The sequence below is a fragment of the Jaculus jaculus genome, chromosome 3 (genome assembly GCF_020740685.1).
Source record: "Jaculus jaculus isolate mJacJac1 chromosome 3, mJacJac1.mat.Y.cur, whole genome shotgun sequence".
In the NCBI taxonomy this organism is placed as follows: Eukaryota; Metazoa; Chordata; class Mammalia; order Rodentia; family Dipodidae; genus Jaculus; species Jaculus jaculus.
The window spans coordinates 37,337,414-37,354,025 of NC_059104.1; the positions used below are offsets into that span (position 1 = coordinate 37,337,414).

Here is a 16,612-nt window from a genome sequence, read left to right on the forward strand (position 1 = left end):
GGCTCAAAATCTGCTTCGGGACTAGGGAGGTGACTCAGCAGTAAATGGTGCTCACAAAGCCTGCTGGCCTGGTATTGATTCCCCTTAACCCACAAAAAGGCAGATGCACAAAGTGGTGCATGCATCTGGAATTTGATGGCAGTGGCAAGAGAGCCTGATGTCTCTCTCTCTCACTCTTCTTTCTTTTTCTCTATTCCCCTCACAAATGAATAAATAAAATACTTTTTTAAAAAGCTGTTTAGTGGTCATGATTCCAGAATTTAGGACACTGAGGGAGAAGGATCATGAATTTGAGGACAGCCTGGGCCTCATAGCCAAACCTTATCTCCAAAATAAATTTAAAAAATAAAGCAAATAAAGCTATTAGTGAGATACAACAAAATAGAGAAAAAGCATAAAAGCCTCCCCAAGGTCTTACCTATTGAGTCACATTACTTTACAACTTGAGCAAAGTGTCCTGGCTGTGAGCAGATGTGGCAGCAAAAGTCATTGATAGCAGTAAGAGCCATTCATCACACAGACACACACACACACACACTGAACGCTCCCTTTGGAGTATATATATTAACATTGGAATGACACAGAATATTAGCATATCCTCTGCAAGGATGGCATGCAAATCCATGAAGACTTCCATATCTTTTGAATATCTTATTCATTATTTATTTAAGAGTGAGAGAGAGAATGGGCACACCAGGGCCTCTAACCACTGCTGACGCATGTGCCTCCTTGAGCATCTGGCTTATGTAGGTACCAGGGAATTGAACCCAGGTCCTCGGGCTTTGCAGGCAAGCGCCTTAACCACTGAGGCATCTCTCCAGCCCTTTCCATATCTCCGTGTGTGTGTGTGTCTGTGTGTGTGTGTGTGTGTTATGAGCATACATGTGGAGGTCAGAGGACAACCTTGGGGGGTTGGTCCTTTCCTTCCATAGACAGGGTCTCTTTTGTCCTGTGGGTGCTAGGAAGGTCACTCTAGCTCACCTGCCAGCTTCAGGATTCTGGTTCTGCCTCTCCTTGCCATAGGCACGTTGGGATTGTACACATACATGCCACTTTGAGTCCTGCATTACGTGGATGTTAGGCAGGGTTCAAGCTCATGTTGGCAAGTCTGCAGGCAGGCACCTTCAACCCCTGAGATACTTCCCCAGCCCACATTTTATATTTTTACAAGAGACACTACTTCAAATAAAAGGGTGAGGGTGGTCAGGTGTGGCAGCGCATGCCTTCAGCCCTGGCACTTGAGAGGCAAATGTAGGAGGACCACCAATTGCCATGAATTCATGGTCACTTTAAGACTACATAGTGAATTCCAGGTCAGCCTGGGATAGAGGGAGACCCTACCTTGGAAAAAGAAAAAAACTGAAAAAACAAAGGGTGACCATCACCTGAGGAAGAACACTTGGCATGCTCCGGCCTCCACACTCGTGTGCACACATGAAACACTGGACATCTACAGCTGTCATGCTGGCCTCCCCGCCAGCTCTTGTCAGCCTTCGACCTGCGCAGAATTCCTCTCAGATGACTATTGATTAAATGAAAAACAATATGCGAAATTCATATCCTGTAAAATTTGTGGCACTTTTTTATGGAGTCTCTTCACTCGAGGCATCTTATATTTGAATTCCTACAAAGAGAGCCTAGCTATGTAGCTTAGGTTGGCCTTGGATTTGCAATCCTCTTGGCTTGCCCTCCTCAGTGCTAGGACTATATTTACATACTGGTTTATTGGCTTAATTTTGTTCTCTTTTTGTCTCCTTTGCTCAGTCTTAATATTCAGTTGGGCGTGGTGGCGCACACCTTTAGTCCCAGCACCTGGGATGCAAAGGTAGGAGGATCGCCATGAGTTCAAGGCCACCTTGAGACTACATAATGAATTCCAGGTTAGCAACCCAGGGTGAGACCCACCCTGAAAAGAAAACAAAAACAAAAACCTTAACTCTCCCTTATTTCTGACATTATAATAGAAGTACTTTCACAAACTCAATTTAACTATTCTTCTTCATGTGTGCACGCGCGCGCACACACACACACACACACACACATATTGAATCATTCAATCCAAGGCTTGATACATGTCAGACAGGCTCTTTCCCAGCCCTCTTTTTACTTTTTTTTTTTTGAGACAAAGTCTCACCTAATTGCCCAGGCTGCTCTTAAACTTACTTTATAGCCCAAGGTGGTTTTGAACTTGTGATTCTTCTTCCTCAACCTCCTGAGTAGCTGAGATTCAGTCCTACACCACCAAACCTGACCAACTATCCTAGTTCTATCTGTGAGATAATATCTCCATTCAGTCAGAATAAAAATTTTAGATGTGTGTTTTGTATAGACAAAATGGAATTATAGAATTTAGCAGTCACTCCCTGCATCAAAATGTAGTGTAGATAAGCCAGCTCCACCACCTGCCTCCACATTGGGCAAAAATAGGCTTTCAGGATATTTTTCAGCCATAAAAAGAAATGGAAGTCCTAACACATGCTAAATGAAAGAAACCAGGCACAAGGGGCCATAAATTATATGATTCTTCTTATAAGAAATATCCAGAACCAATGTGTCTGTAGAGACAGAATGTAGACTGGAGGTAGCCAGAGGCTGGAAAGAGAGGAATGGTAAGAAAATGCTTTGCATAGGTGTGGAACTTTTCTTTGGAATGATGGAAATGTTTTGGAAGTGGATAAGGACAACAGTTGTATGATACTGTGAATATACTAAGAGCCACCGAATTGTTCACTATAAAATCACTGGCTTTACATTACATGAATTTCAGCCCAATAAATCATTTCTGATAGAGTTTCTGAGCCCACCAGCCTCCAATACACAGTGTTTCACTCCACCCTATCCCCCAATGACAGAATCACCTTCCCCAACTACCAGTTTTATTAGGAAGCCTCTACATTTCCATATCTCCGTGTATATCACATCCTGTATATCACAATTAAAATTGCCTCCAGGCACAGTGGTGGATGCCTTTAATCTCAGCACTCAGGAGGCAGAGGTAGGAGGATCGCCTTGAGTTTGAGGCCACCCTGAGACTACAGAGTGAATTCCAGGTCAGCCTGGGCTAAAGTGAGACCCTACCTTGAAAAAAAAAAAAATTGCTAAGGTGGGTGTGGTGGCACACGCCTTTAATCCTAGCACTCAGGAGGCATTGGTAGGCAGATTGCCCTGAGTCAAGTCTACCCTGAGACTACACAGTGAATTTCAGGTCAGTCTGGGCTAGAGTGAAACCCTACCTCGAAACACCAACCAACCAACCAAACAAACAAACAAAAGAACAGCAACAACAACAACAACATTGACAGTCCTCTGGGGCTGGAGAGATGGCTCAGTGGTTAAGGCACTTACCTGAAAAGCCTAACAAACTGTGTTCAATTCCCCAGCACCCACAGAAAGCTAGATGCACAAAGTGGCACATGTATCTGGAGTCTGTTTGTGGTAGCTGGAGACCCTGGTATGCCCATTCTCTCTGTCTGTCTTCTATCTCTCTCTGCTTGTAATAAATAATTTCTTTTAAATGCCAGTCCTAGGCCAGAGAGAAGGTTTAGCAGTTAAGGTACTTGCCTGCAAAACCAAGGGACCCAGGTTTTATTTCCCAAGACCCATGTAAGCCAGATGCACAGGATGGTGCATGCAGCAAGGCGTGGTGGCGCACACCTTTAATCCCAGCACTCAGGAGGCAGAGGTAGGAGGATCACTGTGAGTTCTAGGCCACCCTGAGAATCCACAGTGAATTCCAGGTTAGCCTGGGCTAGAGTGAGACCCTGCCTCCAAAAAAAAAAAAAAAAAAAAGGTGGTGTATGCATCTGGAGTTTGTTTGCAGCAACTGGAGGCCCTGATATACCCATTCTCTCTGTGTGTGTCTCTCTGCATCTCTCAAATAAATAAATAAACAAACAAACAAACATTGCCAGTCAGTGATCTGAGTCTTCACATTTATTTTCCATAAATGACTACATAGCAAAACTCATCTCCTCAACAAGCTTCAAATGTGCCTAACTAGGCTCTCTGGCCAGTCATCTCAAGGACTGCCTAAAATTCTTCTGGATTGATCTCAAGCTTCCTCCAACTTATTCTTGCTTCCCTGCATTGCTGATTTCTCTCTCCTCTGGAGTCATCCTGCACTTCAGGAGATTCCTAAAAAGTATAGTGTTTTCATGTGAGGTACAAGCTACACACTGCTAACAAGACCATAAATAACTTTCCTTTAAGGCAGTATACCATATCATTGATGCTCACACTGGCTATTTCACTTTGGGGACTATAGGAAGGGCTCAGTAATACCTCATTGATTATTGGTTAACCATTGCTTATTTATTTCTCTTGATCCTCCTGGTAAATTATAGTGTCCCTTCCCTATGACATCATCTTTTTTACTCCCTTAATTTGCAAAACATAGTCACTCTAATTTTAGGAAAATTGACCATATATCGTGTAACAGAATGAAAAAAAAAAAAAAACAGAATTAATACACATGGTCCCTGGCTCTATAAACTAGGGTGAACATGGCAACTGGCCCTAGCAATCTTTCAGGAGATTCCTCAAGTTTCCTTCCTCTTGTTTGTGAAGTTCTATAGAAAGACCAGATGAGCGCAGGTGAAAGGCAAGATAGGCTGTTAGCTATCTATCGAATGACGCCTCAGGAACGCACAGAATTCTATGTCCCTTCAACTAACAACCAAACAAAACCAAAACTAACTCAATTGAAGACAATAAATATTTTGTTCAACCAACTAACCTTTTGCAACCCTCCTCACCCTCTACCCTCCTTGTCTCACACATTCATCCCGTGACATTACAACGCTAAAGATTTTACATGAGGTTTTGTTTGGGTGGAAGGGAGACATATGGCAATCAGATGAGAGCAAAGAGAAAAGCTAGAATGAGGGAGAAATCATGTTTCTGAGTTATCTCAATCTTTTAATTGTTGGAATCTCAGCAAGAATAAAAATAAGCTGGGCTGAAGGAATGGCTTAACAGTTAAGGTACTTGCCTAAAAAGCCAAAGGACCCAGGTTCCATTCCCCAGGACCCACATTAGCCAGATGCACAAAGGGGCACATATATCTGGAGTTCATTTGCAGTGGCTGAAGGCCCTGATGTGCCCATTCTCTCTCTCTCTCTCTCTCTCTCTCTCTCAAATAAATTAATAAATTATTTTTTTAAAGCTAACATATCTTTCAGGCTATCATTTTATTTGATTTAGTTTTGTTTTTGAGACAGAGAGGGTCTCCAGTATTCCAAGCTGTCCTCAAACTGGCTCCATAGCCAAGAATGAACTTAAACCTCTTATCTTTCCTCCATCTACCTCCAAGCCTGGTATAACAGGCATGTGCCACCATATCTCCTTTACAGCATGGTAGAGACCAAACCCAGGGCTTCATACACATTAGGCAAACATTTGACTAACTGACCTACATCCTCCAACCCCTTCTTTGGTTTGTTCTTTTTAGAGACAGGGTCCAAGTTAGCCCAGGCTGGCCTCCAACTTGCTGTATAGCTGAGATTGGCCTTGAACTGAACTCCTAATCCACCTGCCTCAACCTCGAGAGTGCTGGGATTACAGCCATGAATAAGCACACCAGCCTGCATCTTGCCATTTCAAGCACCTTTTCTGTCTCAGAAGAGATCCATGCTCTTTGTGCAAGGGCAGAGATTAAGGAGGAATGTAGGTAGGAGCAAGATATAAACATATCAACACCAAATAGACATAGATCTAAACACAGGGGGGATGTGATAAAGGTGAAAATCAGCATAATACAGAGATTCCAGCAATCTCTAATATCAGACTTTGTCATTCCACACCATCCTGATTATGTCATTGTTTCAATGCATACTGATAAAGTCCATACGCTTTCTTGCTTTATATATTTACACATATTTTCCCCAGTATCAGTGTTCTCTTTTTAAATGTATTTTTATGTTATATTTCATGAGCAATTCCAGTTGGCTTCAGAGCAACATTTTTCCACCCACACAGGCAAGTCTGCCAAGCCTTCAAGGTTGTGCAATATTCTTTTGTACTATGCTTTTTATCAGGAAATCAAGTAAATATTAATTTTTTTCTAAAGAAAGAAATATGATTTCCTACCAAGCATCCAAGTTACAGAGTGATACAATATGAACTATCAACACATTCTGTATATTCTCCAAAGACTTCAGGTGACATACCACGGGAGCTGTTAGCTTCAGGGAGAGGTGTACGTGAGAAATTATGGATCCAAGTTTGTCCCAAAAGCCTAAAGTCTTCTCATGAACAAATACATAACTAGGGAATTTTGCTATCTTTTTGCCTAACCAGTTCATAAGATCAATCATTTCATTTTTCACAACTCCATGAGATACAGGGGTTATCAGATAGTCTAAGGCTTCATCCTACAGTAGGATCCTATTTTCAACTTCAAACAATAAAAACAAGACAAAGAAAAAAGTCATATGGATTTGAAAAGCAGAAGTGACATGGTCTCAAGTCACAGACAGGCTATCACCTATAGGACAGGTAGAGGCAGGGAAAAGAAAGTTAGGCTGGGGAAGTACTGGCCTTGCAATCATGAGCACCTGCATTTAACTCCCAGAACACACACTCAAAAACAAAAATATCCAGGGCTGGAGAGATGGCTTAGCCATTAAAGCACTTGTCTGCAAAGCCAAAGGACCCAGGTTCAATTCCCCAGGACCTACATAAACCAGATGCACAAGATGGCGCATGCAGCTTGAGTTTCTGTGCAGCGACTAGAGGCCCTGGCATGCCCCTTCTCTCTCCCCCTCTCTCTCTGATAAATAAAAATATTTTTAGCCGCATGTGGTGGTGCACGCCTTTAATCTCAGGACTCGGGAGGCAGAGGTAGGAGGATTGTCATGAGTTTGGGGCCACCCTGAGAGTACACAGTGAATTTAGGTCAGCATGGGCCAGAGTGAGACCCTCCTTGAAAAACAAACAAGCAAGCAAATAGCTATTATACACACACACACACACACACACACACACACACACACACGTTGAAATACACCAAGTGTGGTGGTACATGCTTATAATCTCAGTGCCAACATGGTGGAGGTAATGGACCCCTGGGGCTCACTATCCAGCAAGTCTAGCCTAACTGGGAAGTTCCAGGCCAATGAGAGACCCTGTCCCAACAAAGGTGAATGGTACCTAAGGAATGACAGCTAAGCTTTCCCTCTGGCCTCCACAGGCACGCGCATGCGCACACACACACACACGCACACACATGCACATACATCCACTATACACATATATGCTCCCAAATACACACTCGTACACACACACACACAGAGAGAGAGAGAGAGAGAGAGAGAAAACAAGTGTTAATAGTGCTGCGAGAGAAACCTGGGGGCAAGTCTGAGAAGTACGATTGCCAAGAAATTTAGTCTTTAGAACACACTTAAAACTTGGAATATCACACCCAAGTTTAATTTCTCTCCAAAACTTCTGGATAAATTCCATATGTAGAAATCCTCCTTTGGATGGGTCCCTCCTGGGAAGTCATTACAGCTTACAGTCTAAGATTGTTTAAATGATAAATACCAGCTACAGCAAACCAACACCATCTAGAAGGAAAGAAAGAAAGAGAAAGAAGTGGGGTTTACTGGAGAAAACCACAGCCAGCACTATGTGCCATTCAACTCAGAGCCCACCAAGGGGGGGGTTACTCTCCTACAGTTTAGAACGACACATCCATATCCTCAAAGCTCTTTTGTCCTCTAACTAAAAGAAGTCCACTTGGATGATAGAACTATGCATCATGAGTCATTCCATAGCATGTAACTTTAAGCCTGCAACTCATTATCAATTTAAATCACACAGAGTCCAGAATGCAATGATAGACAGTCAGGCTAACAAAGGAAGAAATCCCACACTGGAACTCTGTGTGTTAGTCTGTCTGTCTGTCTCTCTCTCTCTCTCTCTCTCTCTCTCTCTCTCTCTCTCTGTGTGTGTGTGTGTGTGTGTGTGTGTGTGTGTGTGTGTGTGTGTGTCAGTCATGTGAATAGTAGTGTTGAAAAATGCAGGCAAATGGAGCATGCACTTCTATGGGTCCAGTTTATTCATTTCACTGATGAAGTCCTTACCGGTATCTATCTTTGTCGATGAGGGAATGGAGAGAAAGGATGGAGGTTCTTCCCAGTCCATAGAAGTATAGCTTACAGAAACAGAGCTCACCCTTGGAGGGAGGAAGTCAGCCTGCATTTGTCAGCCTCATTCACCCATCTGCTAGAACATTCCTGAAGAGCACACCACATCTAATGGTAAGGGATCTCTTTAGTACTAGGCATCCGGCTCAAATTACTCAAGAAAGGTACACTCTGTTGGGGCTTCCTAAGTCGCGCATCCATGCTGTAATCTTGTAGCACTAGCCATAAAACCTCTGAAAGAATCAGTGGGCAAATCCAAGAGCGATACATTGCCTTCCCTTCATGGAAACCAGTAGTGATTGCCACTTAACTGTCAATCACTTTCTTAAAGGTACACATTCACCTGAAAGGACAAGACAGTGAGGAAGAGTAGGAAACAGACTTACGTCCTCCACGTGAAGATGAAGATGATTTTACATGACTTATTTGTAATAGGCTCGTTCAATATTTCCCGGTGGTCACTGAGTTCATATTATAGCACCCTGAAGAAATGATACATATTTCCTGGAAAACAAAGAGAAAAATGGAAATGATCTGTCTTTACATGTGGTGGAATTAATAGGAAATTCTATACAAATAAAAATAGGTGTGGCTTAGATGTTGGGGATGTGCTTAGCATGAACAAGGAACTGGGTTCGATCCCCCAGTGTGTGAATCAGCTTTTCACCTCTGAAAACAAATGCCTGCAATAAACAGCTTAAGGAAGGGGGGGGGGGCTTATTTTGGCTCATGGTTCTCAAGGCTTAGGGCCAGGGTAGGCTGGCTCCATTGTTTCTGAACTGGAGATGAAAATCAGCATTCTAGCATAGAGTGCACAGTAGAATACAACTGTTCTTGTCATGTCAGCCAGAAAGCACTTTCATTTCTTATGGTTTTTTTTTTAATTTTTATTTATTTATTTATTTATTTGAGAGCGACAGGCACATAGAGAAAGACAGATAGAGGGATAGAGAGAGAATGGGCGCGCCAGGGCTTCCAGCCTCTGCAAACGAACTCCAGACACGTGCGCCCCCTTGTGCATCTGGCTAACGTGGGACCTGGGGAACTGAGCCTCGAACCAGGGTCCTTAGGCTTCACAGGCAAGCGTTTAACCACTAAGCCATCTCTCCAGCCCATCATTTCTTATGGTTTTTGACATAGGATCTTGCTATGTAGCCCTGGTTGGCATGGTTCTCACTTCATAGCCTAAGATGGCCTCCAACTTGCAGCCATCCTCCAACCTTAGCCTCCCGGGTGTTGAGATGTCGAGATTAGAGATGTGCAGCTCCACACCCAGGCCAGAGTCACAACTTCGAAGATGTGAATGCCACACATTACTATAATGGCAGCTTTCCCATCAAGCCAACTTCCCACATCTCAAATATTTTAGGTTTTATTTTTATAATTTATTGATGCTAAGGATGGAATCTAGGGCTTTGTACACGCTAGGCACATATTCTGCCATTTAGCTATACCCCCTTTCCTTAATAGTTCATATTTTATAAAATATTTTATGGCTGGCATATGAAAGCAGACAGACAACAGGCAGAGCAACCACTTTACTCCATGTGTGGGAACTTTGTGAATAGATTTCGAAATTATTTAACAGGCTTTGATAGATTTAAATTCAACATGGTGGATTGGAGAAACCTCCATAAAATTTTGCTAAGTATATGTGTAAGTTTCAGCTCAAAACAACAAGGAAAATAGGATTCGGGAAGAATGCCTATGAACAGAAAGGAACAAATTTCTGGGTAACAGGACCAGTAAGAACAAGTTCCTCTGAAAAGTAAAACACAAGGGGCTGGAGAGATGACTTGGTGGTTAAGATACTTGCCTGCAAAGCCTAAGGACCCAGGTTTGATTCTCCAGTACCCACGTAAGCCAGATGCACAAGGGTGGTGCATGTATCTGGAGTCTGTTTGCAGTGGCTCGAGGCCCTGGTGTGCCCATTCTCTCGCTTTCCCTTACTCTCATTCTCCCTCTCTCTCAAATAAATAAAGTTTAAAAAGTGAAAAAAAAAATAAGGAAGAAAATATGTGATGAATTCATAACAATTAAGATACAGTCTTGCCGGGCGCGGTGGTGCACGCCTTTAATCCCAGCACTCGGGGGGCAGAGGTAGGAGGATTGCCGTGTGTTCAAGGCCACCCTGAGATTCCAGAGTGAATTCCAAGTCAGCCTGGGCTAGAGTGAGACCCTACCTCAAAAAAAAAAAAAAAAAAAAAAAAAGATTCAGTCTGCCATGCGATCCAGTAATTCCATTTATGCATGTAAGCACATGTCCTTAACCACTGATCAACTTCCGGGTCCTCCAATCATGCATTTAAGTTCATATCAGGCTGGGGATGTCACTAAGCAGTGGAGCATTTGTCCAGACCGCTCATGGTTCTGGGATTGATCCTCAGGCCTGACCAAAGAAATAAAAAATAGAAAACAAGGAAGAAGAGGAAGCAAGTAAAGGGAGAAAGAATCAAACAAACAGTAGCAGTATTCTTTGTAGCAGCCCTAAAGTGGAACAATTCAAATATATCAATTGGCTATGTAAGCAAAAGGTGGTTTGTCCACATAAGAAACTATTTTGTATTGTAAACATCACTGTGGTATGTTATGCATGGTAGTACACATTTGTAATCCCTGCTACTCAGGAGGCTGAGGCAGGAGGATTCTACATTTGAGGTCAAGCTGAGCAATTTATCAAGACACTGTCTCAAAATAAAATTTTAAGGACTGGGCAGATGGCTTAGCAGCTAAGGCACCTGCCCACCAAGCCAAAGGACCAAGGTTTGATTCCCCAGGACCCATGTAAGCCAGATGCCCAAGTGGCTGGAGGAGGTCCTGGAGCACCCATTCTCTCTCTCTAACTCTCTCTCCCTCTCTCTCTATCTCAAATAAATAAAAATTAATGAATTCATTGAAATTTTAAAAAGAGCTGGAAACTGATTGGTGCAGTCATGACCTCACAGTGAATGCCAATCATGCTACTGGGGAGACCTCGGTGGAATGGGGGTGGGAAAGAGGGAACGTGGATATGATCTGTTGGGAACATGACCAATACGCAACAAGTTCATGCCATGAAGTTCTCGTTCTAAAACTAAAGAGCTGGAGGTGTCTCTCTGCGGTAAAGCATTTGCTGAGCATGCCCAGGGCCCTGGGTTCCCTTCCTAGCGCTCAGAAAGGAGGGGAGAGGAACTGGAGGAAGAGAGAGCTGGGGGGTGGGGGAGAAAGTGGCAAATAACTAGTTGCAGGTGATATAAATACTCTAAAGTCTAATGCTGTGACAGCCACACAGTTCTGTGACTTGCACACTTTATTTTTAATTGTACACTAGAAATGTGTGAATTTTATCTCGTAGAGTGACATCCCGAGCCCAAATCCTAAATCTTCTCAATGGAAAGGGTCCATCAGTAAATGAATTAAAACTGCCCTCTCCTAAACATATCACTGGGACATTTCCAAACCCCAAGGATAAATAAAGGGAGGATTGGAACATCTTAGAGAGCGTGTTTCTTCTCCAAAGGAATGGAAGTACCCTGGTGCTGGGCGTCTCAGGGACAGCAGAGGGACAGGAGACCTGGAGCGTCGCTGTCAGTCCTCTGAGGGAAAGTGACTTTCAACACAGTATCTTTCTCCAGCAAAACCATCAAACAAGTATAAATCAAGGAGGACTGAAAATATCTCCCTCCCCTACCTCCTTTATTATGAAGTCTCCTCAGGAGGTATTCCCACAAAGTGTAGCTAAAGTCCAGAAGGAGCCAGGCGTGGTGGCGCCTGCCTTTAATCCCAGCAATCAGGAGGCAGAGGTAGGAGGATCTCTGTGAGTTCAAGGCCACCCTGAGACTACATAGTGAATTCCAGGTCAGCTTGAAAAAAAAAAAAATAATAATCCAGAAGGCAAAAGACACATGATTCAGAAAAGGGCCAGCTCAACTGAGTAGAGCAAAGGAATCCCCATGCCGGCCTTAGAGGAAGGTGGGGAGAAACCAAGACGGCAGTGGGCAGGGAACCTAGGTTCCTGGAGGGATGTTAAAATATTCCCTTTCTTCCAGAAACGGGATACAATCTGTAAGACAGCAATTTAAACCCAATGTAAAGGTGCAGAATGACTTAAGCTTAAAAAGATTTGCAGGTCTCAGTAGTTCAGTGGTAGACTAGACCCCTGAATTCCAACCCCACCACAGACAAGACAATCCTCATTTTTCATAACAGGCACCCCCCATGGCAGGAAGTCAATAGAAAGTGTCTAAAATTTAAAGCAAGCTACTTAGTGAAAGGCAGATAACTTAAAAGAACACTAGACAAAAACAGTTAAAATCTAGTATGCTTCCCTCTTGTCAATAAGATTCACAGTAGAGAAAGGAGGGAAGGTGGTGATATTGTTTTTAGTTGTAACCCTTCTACATTTTGAAACCATAATTATGCTGATCAAAGAATTCAGATTGAGCTGAGCATGGTGGCGCACGCCTTTAATCCCAGCACTTGGAAGGCAGAGGTAGGAGGATCTCTGTGAGTTCAAGGCCACCCTGAGACTCCACAGTGAATTCCAGGTCAGCCTGGGCCAGAGTGAGACCCTATCTCGAAAGACCAAAAAAACAAAAACCAAAAAACCTCAGATTGGTTAAGAATGAAATGTAACCATTTACTGGTACCTTACCACATGAAAGATGTAAGGTACAATGCTAAGATACAAAGCCAAGTGTGGTGACTCATGTGTGTAATCTGAACCCTGAGGAGCCTACAAAAGAAGGATCACCATGAGTTCAAGGGCACGCCTGCATACAGTGTGAGTTCTAGGCTAGCTAAGGCTACATAATGATAACCTGTCTCAAAATAATTTAAAAATAAATGATAAATAGAGAAAAAGACACAAAGGGAGATGGGCTGAATAATTTACAGCTTCCATAAAGAGCTTACAGCCTTTTGAAGTATAACAAAAAAATACACACCAACTATTATTTTATAAATTAAACACTAGAAGAGAAATTACTTCTCCTCCCCCCACAATAAAAAGAGCCAGTGGGTGATTAATTTCACCTAAAAATAAAACTAAATTGTATGAAAGAAGGAATATTTGAATTAAGCCAAAAATAATTGGTAGTATTTTGACAAAGAAAGGAAAAAGCATATTCTAGCTTTTCTTGAAATACATTCCACAAAGGGACAATCATTTGTACACATTCCTAACAAAAAGCAAATCACACCTTTCCAGGAAGGAGCTGAAATAGTCATCTCAAGAGGAGAAGTATTCAGAGCATCTCATGTTAAGCTCAGACTTACCTGTACCTGAAAATATTTTCTGAGCTTATGAGTCACTTAGTTACTTAAAGAAAAAAAAAGCTCCCCAGAGAAACAAGATTATATTGTGTGTTAGTGACCATGAAGATTAAATGCATTTACGTAGAACAGTTTCTATTGACTTAAATATACTTAAGTTGACAGAGTTCTCCAGAGTTCTGTAAGAAAAATAGCAGAGCCTGTTACCTGGAAATATCACTTTGAATCATAGTTTGGATGTGTTTCCCCCCTTTTTATTTGTTACTAGTCCACATCTTGGTACTTTCTAATGCTAAGCTTAAACTTATTAACTAAAACTATCTCTGTGTTTGCCAGCAAATTTAATATAAGTAAATTGCCTACTTACATTGTTTATTTAAAGAAATGAGCTGACTGTGTTTTTGTCTTTTTCTTTTTCCAATTCAAAATCAATTTGGTGTGAAATTAGGTTAAAACCTAATGCATGTTGGCCAGATGTGGTGGCACATGACACACTTACTCCCAGCATCAGGAGGCAGAGACAGGAAGGTCACCACAGGTTCAGGGTCAGCCTGAGGTACATAGTAAGACCCTCTGTCAAGATTAAAAAACCAATGAATTTTGCTAGGAAGTCATTTGAAAAAAGTATGAGCTTTTGGATGAAAATAAATTTGCATTTGTTGCAAAATAATTTTTACAATATCTTTTTACTCCTGAACTAGAAATCAAAATGTCATGGTACGGCTGGAGGGATGGCTTAGCGGTTAAGACACTTGCCAGTAAAGCCAAAGGACCCAGGTTTGACTCCCCAGGACCCACATAAGCCAGATGTACAAGGTGGCACATGCATCTGCAGTTCATTTGCAGTGGCTGGAGGCTCTGTCATGCTCATTCACTCTCTCTCTCTCTCTCTCTCTAAGATGAATAAATGTAAAAAAAAGAATGTTTAAAAAATGTCATGGTATAGAAAAATATGAACACATTAAAATCTGAAAAGAAGTACATGTCGCAGATAATTGTGATGTTTAATACTACATTATAAAGTTTCCTTAAAACCTGTCTCCTATTTATTCTTCCACTTTCTGCACTTAATCTCAGCCTCTTTCACATATCTGCTTCATTTACTCAGCAGAGATAAAGCTGGTGGGAAAGGAAAGAGTACCTGAATATTTCAAGTCAACAAACACTCACTGAATGAGAACAGAAAAGTGTGTGACTCCTGATCTTTGTTCTCAGTCTCACAGAGATTAAGTGGGCAAGTAATGGCAAAACAGCATGATGTATGTGGGAATAAAGGCGGAGGGGAGGGAGGGCCACCTCCAGCCACTGCAGGCATTCTGAACAGGAGGAAAGGGAGCTGGGCCTAGAGTTCTGAGGTCAAAGAGTCCAGGGCAGCCGGGGACTGCAGCTGGGTGGGAGAGTGCCTGCTCAGCACCTGTGAACCCCCCGGGGTTCAATCTCTAGCACTGAGTCCCATGGGGTAGGGAGTTAGCAAGCACGGGTGCCACACATAAAGGTGATTGCATTTGAAGTTCTAGGTTGAGCAGTGACACTTTCTTAGCAGAGAGACGAAAGCAGATGAAATATTCAGGAACAAACTAATATGCAGTTTTGAAAGTATGATGTTGGCAAAAGGAAGGCACCAAAATGTTGTGGGTCTGTGTGTGGCAGGTACGGTGACACACGCCAGTAACCCCAACACTTGAGAAGTAGAAGCAGAAGGGTCAGAGGTTCAAGGTCATCCACGGCTAAATAGCAAACTGGAGACCAACATGCACAACATGAGACCCTATCTTAAAAACAAAACAAAACAAAACAAAAAACAGTTGGGCTGGAGAGATGGCTCAGCAGTTAAGGCGCTTGCCTACAAAGCCTAAGGACCCAGGTTCAATTTCCCAGTACCCACATTAAGCCAGATGCGCAAGTTGGTGTCTAGAATTTCTTTACAGTGACTAGAGGCCCTGACATTCCCATATTCCCTCCTCTTCCTCCCTCCTCTAACAAACAAACAAATAAATAAATAAAATATTTTTAAAATGTTGTGAAATGGAAGGAGAGAGAAAATGCTCTATAGAATAAATAATATTAGGACCAATATAGGACAGAAGTTTGTTTGACTTTCTAGATGTTAGGTGATCTGAATCTAAGGGTTTTTTAAATTATTTAATTAGTAGTTCCTTAGGCTGAGACAACCCTGGCACCTTGGATTCCTATGTATGGAAAATAAAACCCCAATAGGAAAAGAAAAGAAACTCAACCATTGAAAACCTACCCATTAACCTCTGGCTAGGGGCTTTCCACGCTGGCCAATGGAGTGTGCTTTCTTTGTCTTGCTTCTGAGAACACCCCATCAACTTCCTCTCTTGCCCACTGTCTACTCCCAATATAGCCTTAAAGCATCTTTAATCTGGTGATTTCCAGTTTGGGAATTGCTGAATGCTCAAAAAAACTCATTTAAACTTTCCTATCTCTTAACAGGATTATGGTGGCAGAAAACAAAAAAAAAAAAAGTAGGAGAAAAGTAATAAATTTTTGAAAAATCAGGTCTAGGGAGATAACTCAGTAAAGGTGCTTGGTTTGAAAGGCAGGGTTTGATTTGCTAGTACTCACGTAAAGCCAGATGTATAAAGTAGCCCATTTTGTTTGCAGTGGCAAGAGACCCTGGTGCTCCCATTACATTTCTCTCTCTCTCTCGATCTCTCTCTCTCTCTCTCTCTCTCTCTCTCTCCCTTCCTCCCTCTTCTCTCAGTCTCTTCTTTCAAATAAATAAAATATTTTTAAAAGTATCAATGAATGAATCGAGAGGATTTATGTGGTGCCTAATTTGAAATAGCTCTTGTGTGTATATATAAACAAAACTATAATTTTCCAATCTCAACATGTCCGTAACTGAGTTTAGAATCTGTATCTCCAAACCTGTTTTTCCTCTTAGTTCTGTGACTTCATTAAAGGTAGCTTCTAGTAACAATCTATGGCTTCTGGAAGTGACATTATTTAAAAAAATAGATTTTTTTCATATGTCTTATTCAGAATATCTTGAATTTTTAGTGCTCCTCCCCCATCTTCCTTTTATACAATCTCTTCCCCTGACCTCGCTTAGGCCTTTCCCCTCCTTGTAATCAGTTCTTCTTCTACTTACATTCAGTGCCTGGGATGAGATACCTCCCAGTGAGTCATTGGCCAGGGAGGCCTATGTTGCCTCCAAAACATTACAGGCTATTGCCAAGGCCCTT

At 42.2% G+C, this 16,612-nt stretch overlaps 1 non-coding gene across 1 annotated transcript; it reads left to right on the top strand.

The window, feature by feature from the left end:
- Window positions 1–541: 541 nt before the first annotated feature.
- LOC123459742 lies at window positions 542–643 on the top strand. Its single transcript, XR_006636489.1, has one exon. It is a non-coding gene; the product is annotated as a U6 spliceosomal RNA (small nuclear RNA).
- The last annotated feature ends 15,969 nt before the right edge of the window (window positions 644–16,612 follow it).